This window comes from Anabrus simplex, chromosome 1, assembly GCF_040414725.1.
Source record: "Anabrus simplex isolate iqAnaSimp1 chromosome 1, ASM4041472v1, whole genome shotgun sequence".
Classification (NCBI taxonomy): domain Eukaryota; kingdom Metazoa; phylum Arthropoda; class Insecta; order Orthoptera; family Tettigoniidae; genus Anabrus; species Anabrus simplex.
The window spans coordinates 732,264,809-732,279,551 of NC_090265.1; the positions used below are offsets into that span (position 1 = coordinate 732,264,809).

At 39.2% G+C, this 14,743-nt stretch overlaps 1 protein-coding gene across 2 annotated transcripts in view; it reads left to right on the top strand.

Annotated features, from left to right (window-relative positions):
* Positions 1-14,743, top strand: part of LOC136857445 (ubiquitin domain-containing protein UBFD1) — a 78,499-nt gene that overhangs the window by 18,785 nt on the left and 44,971 nt on the right. The gene's annotated exons all lie outside the window — the stretch shown is intronic.

Below are 14,743 nucleotides of genomic sequence, written 5' to 3' on the forward strand. Positions count from 1 at the left end.
CCTATCATCCTGGCAGTTAAAACTGTCTTTAGATGTGTAGTAGACTTTCTCTTTTATAACTAAAACTAAATAGAGATGCCTTCAGATATTGCACACGCCTCTTGTTGGCTTACTGCTGCAGGAGGTGCCTTGATTTCAGTTTCCCCGCTGCTTCAGCAGTGGTGTCAGGAAATGTCTGGTGCTCCACTGATAAGTCTTCAGAAAGTTCCCTGGATGTTGATCGTGGTGAAATGTTGAGCTCTCGTGTCATTATCTTTTACTTTCGGACAGGATTTTGCAGAATACGAGCTGGCACTGTTCTCTCTCTGCAATGACAACCAAACCTTATGGGATCGTTTACACTGCCTGTCTCAGTAAATCACTGGATTGCCCAGTAGATGAAACTTCTGCTAATTTTCAGCTGTTTCAGGGTTTGGAAAAACTCAGTTGGTGACTTTCCCACCTTGTGCCAATGCTATATTCTGTAGAGCCAGGCATTAAAGCTAGAACTTTATTGGTTTAGGAAATATTTTATAAAATTGGTAAATGATATCAGAAACTTACAATATATGCACCGTTTTGATCAGAAAGAGTTGTTTCACGATAAAAACTAGAACTAAAGACCCTTTAGAGAAAGCAAATTTTTTGTTGGTTTGAATTTTGATCATCTTGAAAACACAAGCTTGCCTCATATCTGGAGGCACCAGGTTCGATTCCCGGCCAGGTCAGGGATTTTTACCTGGATCTAAAGGCTGGTTCGAGGTCCACTCAGCCTGCGTGATTTAGAATTGAGGAAGTATCTAACGGTGAGTTAGCGGCCCCGGTCTAGAAAGCCAAGAATAATGGCCGAGAAGATTCGTTGTGATGACCACACAACACCTCGTAATCAGCAGGTCTTGGGGCTGTAGTGCCTTGGGGTTAGTTTTTAAAAAACACAAAGTGAAATTGCGCAAAAAGTCATCATAAGAAAACAAAAAGTAATGTACAGTGCAAAATGTTCCTCTTTCAATGCTGAAATAGCCCTGAAAGTTTTGAGAGAATCTGTACATAATTATCACTCCTAGAACACTTTATCACAATAGAAGAAAAATAAAACATTCACATTTTTTCTTGTTTCTTATTCTGATTCACACCAGATAAGGGCTGTACCCTAATTAAGACTACGGCCACTTCCTTCCTAATCCTTTCCTATCCCATCGTCACCATAAGAGCTGTCTGTGTCGGTGCGACGTAAAACAATTTGTAAACAAAAAAGATATTCTGATTCTACTTTCTCCTCCTGATATTTCTTCCTTTTGTGCCCCCTTGCTCTGAAGAAGTGCTCTAATTGATCCCAGCATGTTTCACAGACTCCCACATTACATCGTGGACACCATTCTCAGGATCACCCTTGCTTTTCTGCTGTCGCGCGCATACAGCGCACTTCCTCACTTGCCTGCAATGGTGTATCGTCATCTGACAATTTATCTAAACTTCCTCCAGCCTCATCTGGTTTTTGAATGTCCTCAACCATTTTCATCAATTTCACTAAAGTCACTACCCTCATCAAGAGCTTGTAAAATATCCGATTCAGTTAGCAATAATACCAATGTAGCCATTGATGCTTTCACGGCCTGTACTTATAGACATGATACTGGATAGGCTTTTGGGCTTATGCCGTGTCAAGAAAATAAGGTGAAATTCTCTACGTTTCACAGAGAACTGTGCTCTGCGTCATCAGAAGAAAATCTCGACTCTTCACGAGAAAGGCTTCTTAATGTAGTTTGTCCGTTATTGGACCTTACAAATTTTCCAGCTAACTCATTCCTGGTTGCCAGCGTTTTGCCCCAGTGTGCTAAATTGGGCTCATCAGTTGGTAAATAGCACACCCACCAAGACGCATGGTTAGTGCATACTGTGGAGGCCACTGTGTAGGCTACTTTGAGCCACCGGCAGTGCCAATGCACTATGAGAGACTTTGTCTCATTTCCAAAAATTGATGCCTGCCTGGCCATCAGATGACATAGATGATAGGGAACTTGAAATATTTGTCCCGAATGAGAAAATTTATAATACCAATGTAGTTGGTCCATTATTGGACATTATAAATTTTCCAACTACATTGGTATTATTGGTATTATAAATTTACTCATTCGGGACAAATATTTCAGGTTCCCTATGGGAATCAACGAACGAGTAAGCGCGCTAACATGCATGGGGGCAGGTTGTGAAGAAAGAACTAGTACGTACACTCACTTCAAAGCACTGTGAGTGTATAATACAAATTAGTTGCTGATATTAATATTCAAATCTATTTAAATATGCAACTTCATCCTCTATATCATTTAACACATCAGTTGTGTCTCTGAGATACTGTAAAGTTGCTAACTGCGATACCTACAACTTTTTTAAATTCTGTAAAGACGAAGTGTCTCCGGAGCTGTGAAAAGGACTTCAGGCTGTGGGCAGAGGTGAGAATACAGAAACCAAGATGTATCACAATATTTCCCAGTTTCTGGTCCGTGAAAGAACCTGCTAAGGATTTAGTAGAGTACTGGTAAATAATTGAAACAGAGGGATCCTTATATTCAACGAATCCGACACTGCACTGAACTTAAAAATATATTAGGATCTATTTTGAGTTCACAAAAGAAGGGAAATTTCATTCTGAAACACAAGAAAAGTTAAACTGCTTCAAAACTGCAGAAGCTCAGAGAAATGTTAGAGCAACTGTACAGTGCACTTTGTCACCAGGACTTACAAAATTACAATTATTGATGTTAGAGGACACAGCTCACAAATAGTATTCAGCAGCAGAAGTCCAGCATTCATCATCAACAGTAAAGTGGATACTACCCTGGTGGAAATGGTGAAGACCATTCCTTGGAAATTAAGATGATTCAGTGATCATACAAGGATATGCTGAACTTCAAGAGTAGACAACTGAAATTATGTTGCGAGATGGAAAGATTGACATTGTGAAAATTCTTATTTAGTCCATTTGGCTCTCATCATGAATTTAGTAGCAGAGCTCTTCAGTCGGTCTGACATCTGCCTTCCAGTGTTGCCAGTGGACATTTCTTTTCTTCCTCAGACTGGGCGAGTTTGCCATGTGGTTAGGGGCACACAGCTGTGAGCTTGCATCTGGGAGATAGTGGGTTTGAACCCCACTATCGGCAGCCCTGAAGATGGTTTTCCGTGATTTCCCATTTTCACACCAGGTCTTTCTTATCTCATCATAACCATAAGACCTATCTCTGTTGGTGCGACATAAATGCCGCTATGTCGAAGCTATCAATGCATCTTTAATACCCAATGCGACCAAAGATATCCAGACTGGCTGAATGCCACACGTCGGTTGGGTTTTGAATTGATAGTTTGAGCCGTGAGTTAGATATGGCTATCAGTGGTTATCTTGAGTGGACTTATAGCGAGATACCTCCGTGGTTAGTTCCACGACCGGATATACAGCTAGATCTACTCCGTGGATCCAAGACGAACACGGATGCCTGTGTTCATTGGAGGTCTTCCGAGGACTTCGTTCATCAGTATCTGACCGAAAGACATGTCTTCACGGATGGTTCTAAGATCGGAGAAAATATGGGTTCTGCTTTTGTTAGCGATAATGTACGCATGAAGATATTGCTTCCTAGTGTCTGAAGTGTGTATACTGTGGAGCATTTTGCCATCTCAGAAGCTCTGCAGTGTGTACTCGGTGACTAAAGAAACCACTTTCTTGTGTGTACTGACTCGTTAACTTTTCTGCAGTCTATTGACACCTGTTTCCTGCAACTTCCACTGGTACAGTCAGGTTATATGATGTTGGCACCAGAATCACTTATGTGTGGTTTCCAAGCCACGTTGGAATTGCAGGAAATGAACTTGTGGATGAAGCTGCAAAGGAAGCAGTACTTTTACCTCCAAGGCCTATGAATGTATCTGCTAAAGATGTTTGTTCTCAGCTATGTCGAACCATCGTGGCATCCTGGGAATCTCAGTGGCTAACTATCCAAACTCCCATCAAGCAATTAAGAAGACACCTTTCCAGAGGGTGGCAGATAGTCACATTAACCACTACACACCACAGAGGCGGAGTGAAACGTGTCACATTTCGTAATTCATTGTCAACTGTTGTGAATTATAAAATATGAACACTTCCGTAACATACAAGTTGGTCAGAATAATTGAATCATGAAGAAAGAGTTCTTGCAGGATACTTGGTTCCTTCTGTTTCAAAGTACACTGGAATTCGGTTGTAATGGCCCTGAAGGGACCGCCACTGAAGGTCACTATAGCCGAGTCACACAAACCCTTTTTTTCTTTTTTTGTGCTAAAAATGTTATATCTCTAAGTTTTAGGCTCCATGCTTACATGGCTAATTAAAAGAAAACTTCTGAAACGTAACTGAAATAAGTGTACAGTATTTGTAGAGTAGGACTGAGAGGAATTTCATTAGCTTTCGCTTGAAGAACAGGTCCTCTGACTGGCACATTATTTGTTCTTTGCTTCTTGAACCATGTGCTCAGATGATCTGGCTCACTTGATTTTTAGATTTTTCTTCAAAAAGAGTCTTATTTTCTCTCTGTCCTTCCAAATGATAGAAATTGTGTGGTGTGATACACTCACAGTTTCTTCACGATGCTGACATTATGTGCGACTTCATTATTAAACACTCTTCCTTTGCGATATCTTCAGCGATGCTTGCCTCGACTGTTTAAGAGACAGACTGATTTGAAATCTACAATAATAAACGTTACATTGTTGTCATCAATCCCCAAATACGTAACAACAAAAATCGAAATTGGATGTTATAGCCGTTACATTTATCCGAAAATGTTATCAAAATACATAATTTCATACAATATGTCGCAATAAGCGACATCGTACTAACCAATTTTAAAAATAAGATGTTTACATAGGATGTAGACGGGACCGTTAGATTTCGCCATTATATCCAATATGTTGTTAGAAGCGATGCCACCAGGCGAGTTGGCGGTGTGGTTAGGCGCGCGCAACTGTGAGCTTGCATCTGGGAGGTAGTGGGTTCGAACCCCACTGTTGGCAGCCCTGAAGATGGTTTTCCGTGGTTTCCCATTTTCACACCAGGCAAATGCTGAGCCTGTAGGCCGCTTCCTTCTCGCTCCTAGCCCTTTCCTATCCTATCGTTGACATAAGACTTATCTGTGTCCGTGTGACGTTAAGCAGCTTGTGAAAAAAATAGGGCGATGTTGCTATAAACTGTTTCAACTGTATACTCTAGACCCAGCTAAGTGGTCTCAAAACATCTCTTCATGCTGCCTTCTGAAAGAATGCACAGTCTGGGTACTCAAATGACTTTGGGACCTTAATGCCCCGGCTGTGAGAAGAGTGTTGCGCATCCTGCCAGTATTTCCACTTGCTTCTTTTTGGTTTCTGCAGCCATCTTTTCTGCCGTATCTTCTACAAGTGTCCTCCATCCCCCACAGTAGTAGGTTTGTGAAGCCTGGAAAGCCATGATTTTTCATGCCCTCCATGACCACCTGTCCTTTCTTTAATCGATATAATAGCCTAATACTTCAGGCAAACCAACCTCTTACTTTTTCTTAAGATGCCGTCTCCATACAGAGGTTGGTGATCTGCATAGCCAGCTCTGATCTTTACATTGTACTGAACCATTACTATGTGAATTTATAGGGACATCCTTGAGGATCTTCAATGCAGTGGTTTCCTGATGCCTTCTGCATCCTAATGATGACCAAAATTTAGTTCCTCCTCCTTTAGGAACAATTTCTTGCCCCCCCAGGACAGTTTCTCATTATTTTACTCCTTAAAACATCTCTCAGCTACAAGGGCGATTTGGAAAATAAAAGAACATTTGCTTGTACGGACTGCGCAGCAATTCTCGTGAGAGTTGTATTGAGTGTAATGCGGACATCTGCTTTTCATTCCCATTTTATTATTTTGAGGCCCAACTAATTCAAAATGTTTAGGTGAATAGAAATTCTGGTTCCATTATCGACCACTTGCAAACTCACAAAGTCACGGTATATGGTTCTCTAAATCTCAGACAATAACAAATAAATAAACCAGTGCATGCTGTATCCTTGGTGTGACTCCTTGCAAGTGCTGGAGCTCGATGTGATATACGCGTATGTACAAGGGCCATCCGGAAAGTAGTACCTATTAGCGCCGCATGAAGTACTGACGACTCGGGTAGCCGCTGGGCAAGGTCAGACCGCGTCAGTGGCTTGTCTGCCTGCTCTGTGCGAGGTTGTGTGACGCTAGCATTGCCTGTGTTGTGTCTGTGATCATTTAAAATGTTTAAACAAATTGAGAACCCCACCAGTTGTGAAGTGAGGGCCGTGATTACATTTCTTAATGCACGAAACGTTCGACCTTGTGATATTCATCGCCAATTAATGGAGGTGTATGGAGACAATGTGATGGACGAGTCGTCTATTCGGCGCTGGTGTCGCAACTTCAACCTGGGGAGGGGGAATACACTTGACGAGGAGCGTTCAGGGAGACCATCTGTCATTACAAACCAACTGCTGAGCACAGTAGACGAATGTGTGAGGAACAATCGGCGTGTCACAATTGATGAACTCTGTGAACATTTTCCTAATGTGTCTCAAACAATTGTTCATGAAATTGTCAAAGACCATCTGCATTATTAAAAAATTATGCAAGGTGGGTCCCTCACGTATTTACAGAGGAGCACAAAACAAAGCCTATGGCTGCAGCACTGACGTTTCTGGGACGTTATTCCGATGAAGGAGACTCTTTCCTGACTCGCATAATTACTGGGGACGAAACATGGGTTTGTTATGCATCACCTGAGAGTAAACGACAGTCAATGGAGTGGCATCATGTTCATTCACCAACCAAACCAAAAAAATTCAAGACAGTTCTGTCCACCAGGAAACTCATGCCAACCATTTTCTGGGATCGCCGAGGCGTACTGCTCATTGATTTTATGGTCCGTGGAGACACAATTAATGCTAATGCGTATTGTGAAACATTAAAGAAATTACGGCAGGCAATACAAAATCAACGGCGAGGTCTATTGTCTACAGGTGTCAATCTCCTTCATGACAATGCCAGGCCTCATGCAGCTACAATAATACAACAACTTTTGCAGCAATTCAAGTGGGAAACCTTCGACCATGCCCCGTATAGCCCAGACTTGGCCCCTTCGGATTTTCATCTCTTTGCGAAGCTTAGACTTTCTGGCGGGAAAAAGATTTGACAGTGATGAAGAACTTAAACGAGCCATGACTACATATCTCAAAACGCTGGCGGCAGAGGACTATAATGCTGGAATACAAAAACTCGTCCCACGTTATGACAAATGCCTAAATTTACTTGGAGATTATGTGGAGAAGTAGTGTAAAGTATGCTCTTTCCAATAAATATGTGTATATTTGTTAATATTTACTCCTGTGTCTTTATTGCGCAAACGGGTACCACTTACCAGATGGCCTTCGTAGATTACTGGAATATAACGATTACCGTAACGTAACAATTACAATTTTACTTAATCATCATCATGAACCAGCTTGAGTTTCCCGGGTGCGGTGAATGAGCGTTCTTCCATAACCTGCTGCAAATCCAGATCTCCTCCAGCTAGAACATTTCTAGTCTGATCGATCCATCTCTTGTTTGGCTGACCTGTCGAACTTTTGCCTTTGAGTTCCATCTGTTCTTTGTTGGTCCATTCTTTTGAGATGACTAAACCATTTGAGCCTGGCTTTGACAGAGATCTCACTAATGGGTTGTTTCACTTGGAGAGGATGGCATGTCTCGTCATTTCTTATTTTACATGTAATAAATATCATTTTGGTCCGTATTGATGATATTAGATTGAAATAATAACATTAAGTTATTTATTAGACCACCTAATCAATACAAAATCGTCTTGGATGATTTACATAAATTTGTTAGCTAATAATGGGACATGTTTCGCCTTCCCTGAAGGCATCATCAGCCATAGTCTTAACCTTAAATTAAAAATAAGCGTCTAAATAACATGTAGTAATGAAATGAATTTTAAAATCTTGAAGAGATTTGAAGTAAAATAACATTAAAAATAACAATGATGGTTTGAAAATACAATGTGATGAGATACAATAGTGGAAGTATTAACAAAATTAACATTAGAAGGCTGCTAAAATAAGTACAATGGATAAAACAACAGATTGTTATACAACAAGTAGTAAGATTGCATAAAAGTAAAGTTGATAGTCATGGCGGTTATAATTAGACGATGGCGAAAAATCTTATATAATCAAAGTAAAGAGGAGAGAATAAAAGTCAAAGTTAGTCGAGAGATCCGAAGTTCATCATGATCTTGAAGATAAAAGACGAAAGTCAGATGCATGTGGTGAAGTTGTAGAACACGTTGAGGATATGAAGTTGATGAATAGAAGTTGAAGAACAGTTTCAAATAGGATCACTATGGACCATCTCAAAATTTGAAGTGATGTTCAAATGTTGTAAATTGTGAGTTTGTAGATATTCTAGTTGAAAAAGCATATAAAAGTGGAATCTGTAAATGGAAGCAAGAAACGTAGAGTTAATTGTGTGAAAAGATATTTGAAAAATATTGAAGTAGAATCGTATGCACTTACCATTTGACGGTGACAAAGATAGCTTGTAATATTATGAGTTAGAAGTATTTGCAACAGTAGACTTCTTGCTACGTGTGTTATAACTGAAGTTTTGTGCTGGAGGGGGATCTGTTTGCGTTGACGTAACTATTGGAGGGGGGCTGCTATTGGTGGGAGGGAAGGAAGAGAGTGTATTACTGCGCGTGTTGTAACGGTGTAAGGCTATTGGAGGGAGCGATGTTCTGGTGGGTGTGGCTATGGGTTTATTGGTTGTATTTGAATTAGAGGTACTAGCGGCGGGGGGAAGGGAGGGGGGTATATTAGCTGTAGGGGAGGTGGGAACTCTAATTGATGTGAGGTTGAAGATTTTTAAGAATTTGTTGGTGAGAGAAGTTGATTCTCGTAATAAAATAAGAATCTGTTCATACAAGGGGCTTTTTTTATCAATAGTGTCATTCAGATTTTTATCTTTATTAAAATGTTGGTCGAGGAAAATAAATAAGTTTTCATATTCTGTCATGAGTTTGCTTTTATCGACTCTTTTTAGGATATGGAGGTCTTGTTCTATTGTGGTGAATTTATGCCCGGTGTCCCTCATATGGTTGGCCATTGCGGAGAATTTGTTGTGTCTTTGGGCATTGTAATGCTCGGCGTATCTGGTAGAGAAGCTGCGGCCAGTTTGGCCAACATAAGAAAAATTACATGTAGAGCATTTCAATCTGTATATTCCTGATCCAGAGTAACTATTGTCTGTGATGTTGATAGAGTTGTGATTGAAGAATAAATTACGATTAGTGTTTTTTGTTGTGTAGGCTATTTTTATTTCGCGTTTCATTAATGAATTGGTTATCGGGTAAATGCTATGGTTAGTGAATGTGAATTTAGCGTATTTTGGTTTGACAGGTTTTAAATTGGTAGCTAGTTTCAGTTTGGTTTTATTGATGATTTTATCAATCATATTCGTGTTAAATCCATTGAATTTAGCTATTTCCTTGATGAATAGTAATTCTTTCTTTAAATTAGTAGAGGACATAGGGATCTTTAATGCTCTATATATTAAACTGTGATAAGTGGCTTTTTTATGTGAGTTGGGATGTAAAGAATCATTTTTTATGGTTGTTGGAGAAAAGGTGGGTTTTCTGTATATTTGGAAGTCGAATTTGTTCAATGCTCGTGTGATTTTGATATCTAAAAAGTTCAAAGAGTTATTGAACTCATCTTCTTTAGTGAATTTAATATTATTATCTAAGTTGTTGAGGAATGATAGTATGTTATTGCTGTTGTTGATTTGTTTATCAATGATAGCTATGGTATCATCAACATAGCGATGCCAAAGACAGAGTCCGTTGATGTTATTAATAATCTTACTATGTTCGAGATTATCTAAGTATATATCGGGTAGTATTCCAGATAACGGGTCTCCCATCGCTAGACCTTCTTGTTTGTAAATTTTCTTATTGAAGGTAAAATAGTTGTTGTCTAAAACGAAATTAAGTAATTTTAACCATTCATCAATTTTGATTTTACTCAATGTGCTATGTTTCAACAGATTGTTTTTTATGATGTTAATAGTATTGTTGATCGGGATATTAGTATACATGTTGGTGATGTCAAAAGAACATAAAACGTGGTTTGGTTGTAGACTGAACTTATTTAGGGAATTACAAAGTTCGATAGAGTTCTTTATGGGGTTGGAGTTGTGAAATTTGAAGTGTTTTTTTAGGAATTTGTGTAGGAATTGAGAGGTTTTATAGGTAGGACTATTGATACTATTAATTATAGGCCGAATTGGGACATCATTTTTATGAATTTTGGGCAGTGATCTGACTGTAGGTAATTTTGGGTTCATTACAGTTAATTTCTGATAATCTTGATCATTTAAAATGAAGTTAGAATTTTTAAGAAGGTTCTTTAAGTTACGCTGTATTTTGTTTGTTGGATCTTTGTTAATTAAGGTATAGGTATTGTCTGAAAAAAAGGTTTCAGTTTTATTGATGTAATCTTGTTTGTTCATTATTACTATGGTGTTGCCCTTATCTGCTTTTGTAATTACTACGTTGTTGTTATGGATTTTGGATTTCAGGTTTAGAATTTGTTTCGAGACATTGTAGTTATTATTAGATGTTATCTCATTAATCAAAGTTGGGAGTTTCTTTTTTACTTCATATCGTACGTCATTCTGTTTATCAATTGGGATTTGTTTATCGATATTAGTTTCGGTTATTTTTAATTTAAGGTTAAGACTATGGCTGATGATGCCTTCAGGGAAGGCGAAACATGTCCCACTATTAGCTAACAAATTTATGTAAATCATCCAAGACGATTTTGTATTGATTAGGTGGTCTAATAAATAACTTAATGTTATTATTTCAATTTCTTATTTTGTCCTTGTTTTCTGAATCTTAGTTTGTGAGAACTTCATTTCCACTGCTTGTATTTTGCTGATATTTCTGTTGGTTTGGATGCAGGTTTCTAGACTGTTTGTGGTAACTGTTACAGCGCTCCTGTAGAATATTCATTTTGCTTAATGGAACTTGCTTATCCCAAAGAGGTTTTCCCACAAGATGATAAAACTATGCTCCGTTCTGTACTCTACTAGTAATTTCTGCACATTGTCGGCTATCTCTTGTTACTACACTGCCAAGATAACGGAACTGATGTACTTGTTCCAACTTTGATCCATCTAGAGTGATGTTTTATTGAGTAACAAGCAACACTACCATTTTGGTCTTGTATATAGCATTCCAGTCATTCAAATTCTTGTGTACTTCAGCCTCATCATCACTTCATATTACATCATCATTTCCAAAGGCAAGAGTTTTAAACTGAGAGTTGTTAAGTGTCTTAACTCATTATTTCACCCATTACAGTGATCACTAAAAGTGGCGATAGTGCGCTGCCCTGCCTAGTCTGAAACCGGCTCTGGCAATGTTCATACAGCATTTTGACTTTGTTAATTTTACTTCAGATTTAAATTACAACTAAAAATTACTAAAATACATTCATTACAAATAGATTACTCTTACCCAGTTACTTACCAGCTCTGATAGGAATGCATCAACTATGGAAGATCATTTGAATCTTACTCTTGGGAAAACTGAGTCAAGTGTTGACTTGTGAGACCTGCGAACTCTTCAAACATAGGAACAAGGATAGGTGTACCTCGGGATCAACAAAATGGGAAGAGCAAGCAGCGGAAACAAGAGAGACAGACAAACTATTCCTATATTTGACTCTTTTCATATTTTGTTTATTTTTCCATGAAACGAGTTAGCTGCGCTGGTTGGGTCGTGTAGCTATGAGCTTGTACCTGGGAGATGGCGGTTTTGAGTTTCTCTGTCTACAGCCCTGAAGATGGTTACCATTTTTCACTCTGTACCTAGGGTTGCCACCTGCCCCATATTTCAGACAAAAATTGGCGTGTCTCGTATTGTCTTTTATTTTTCAATTACACAGTTTAAGTAATAAACGATTCAGAAAGGAGAAAATTAGAAGGAAGTTACATACAGTTTTATGATGGAACTCTAAAATATCTCCGTAATTTCTCTGAACACAATGTTGTGGCAAAGTTAAAATGGTTCAGTTTGAAGAAAAGTTTTTTTTTTTTTTTTTCTTGTCTAGAAGGTGCAGTCTTAAGTTAACCAAGGAGGTTAATATTGAAGAGTTATGCACTTTAAGAGACATCCGTTTGGACATCCCCAAAAGTCGTGAAGATGCATCATAGAAATGGGCAAAAGTGTTTACAAACCACTGAGCGAGTGTGTGTGTGTGTGGTTTGGGTCGCGTTGCTATCAGCTTGCGTTCAGGAGATAGTGGGCTCAAACCCCGTTGTTGGCAGCCCTAAAGATGGTTTTTCTTGGTTTCCCATTTTCACACGAGGCTGTACCTTAATTAAGACCAGGGTCGCTTTCTTCCTGGTCATGGCACTTCCCTAACCCATCGTCGCTACAAGACCTATCTGTGTCGGTACGACGTAAAGCGCATTGTAAAAAGAAGTGTATAAATTTAAGGAACTTACTTGGCATGTTCGATCCTGGCTCGGTCTGCTGGTATTTGAAGGTGCTCAAATACGTCAGCCTTGAGTCAGTACATTTACTGGCACATAAAATAACTCCTACGGTACAAAATCCTGGTCCCTTGGCATCTCCGAAAACTATCAAAAAGTAGTCGTGGGACGTAAAATCAATATTATTATTATTATTATTGAAAATTGTAGTTATTCTTGCTTAGTATTCCTGATTCAGATGCGTTTGTTGAATGAGAAATACAGGCTGTGTCCCTAATAAACAATGGACTTCAGATTTCAACAAATAACCATGTCAAGAATAATTGCACACCATGATAAAATATGATTTAAAAGCAGCAAAGTCAAATATAGCAAATACACCAGGAAGAAATAGATTCTCAATTCACCAATGTCAATTAGAAGGTACTTGAAGCACAGACCACCAGTGGAGAAGCCATGGTTTTAAGAAGTCAGCTACGATGGACAGGGCATGAAATACGCGTGCCCGATATTCACATTCCCAAGCAAGTGTTTCATTCTGAGTTAACAGTGTGTAAATGTTGTTTGGGAGGAAGCAATTTAAGGATGTAATTAAGGCTAATATGAAGATGTGTACATTGACGTTAACAACGGGGAGACCTTAGCGCTCAACCGTTCACCCTGGAGATCATTATTCATTGCAGCACACTACTTTTTGAAGAAAACTATGGGCAAATAGCGAACGATAAGAGGCAACATAGAAAAGGAAATGAGCAAAATAGGAGAACAGTCGGCGCTCCACCTGAGACTGTCTGACATTTCTACAGCAAATTGTGTGCCTCTCATATTGACCTGTACAGTCACCTGTGGACTCAGATGGAGGGGAATTCTGTTTGGAAGACCAACCTACTCATTTTCAAGTGTTTGCTATTGTATTGGTGCAGAAAAGGAAGCAATGAAAGCAAGGATCTGGAAGATGGAACTGGCATACCATTGAACAAAGGATGCGTACAGTAAGAAACCCAATAGTTTGAGAATATAACTTGGACATTATAACATGGTTACCAAGCTTGTACACTGCTGTAACTTCGGACTTCACCAGTAAGGGACTTCTAGAACAACTGGAAAAGAAGGAAGAAAAGATTCTAGGACTTGAATATGTTTGATGGACGGTGGAGACTGCGACCAAATAATGAGCTATACAAGCACATGAAAGGAATTGTGGAATCGATGAGAAAAAGATGAGTTGGGCTGAGTAGCTCAGATGGTAGAGTGCTGGCCTATTGAGCTGAAGTTGGCAGGTTCGATCTTGGCTCAGTCTTGTGGTAATTGAAGGTGTTCAAATACGTCAGCCTTGTGTTGATAGATTTATCATCATGAAAAGGTACTCTTGCGAAACAAAATTCCAGCACCTCTTCGTATCTGAAAGCCATAAAATTAATGGGATGTACAACAATTAACATTATTTGAAAGAGACAAGCTCAGTTTTATAGACGAATGAAGACAGGTTATGTGAAAGATCCTGACCCACTTTGAAGGAAGAAAGGTTGTTCCCAGATGGCTCACCAAAATCTATAATGATCCACTTTTCCCTCTGCGAAAATCAAATGATGGCCATCCATCAGTGGTTGCTAATTTCAAATGGCAACCAGCCATGAGATGTAGCCTGCACAGTGGGGGTTACAGTTCCGTAATGGAAATTTTGAGATGACCCCCAGCCACAAGCCTTATTTTTATCAAAATGGACATTAGATACGAAGATATTAGGGTTTGAAGCAAATTCAGAAGAATGGTATCGCATTTCACCTCCGAGACTGAGCAAGTGGCTATGCGGTTTGGGTTACGTAGCTGTCAGCTTGCATTCAGGATATAGCGGGGTGGAACTCCACTTTTGGCTGCCCTAAAGATGGTTTTCCATGGTTTCCTGTTCCCTTAATTAATGCCACATCCGCTTCCTTTCCACCCACTCCTAGCCCTTCCCTATTCCAGCATTACCATAGGATATGTCTGTGTTGGTGCAGCGTAAACTAAATTGTTAGAAAAAAATCCCTACAAAGGTGGCCTTTTAAGAAAGTAAATAAGCAGATAGGCTAAATAAAGGAATACTGGCTGAACGTCAAAGCGATATGGTGGCTATTATTCCATTGTCCGTAATGGCCAAAATCAAAATGAAGAATTTTCAGTGACATGTCTCATATTTCATTCAGTAAAA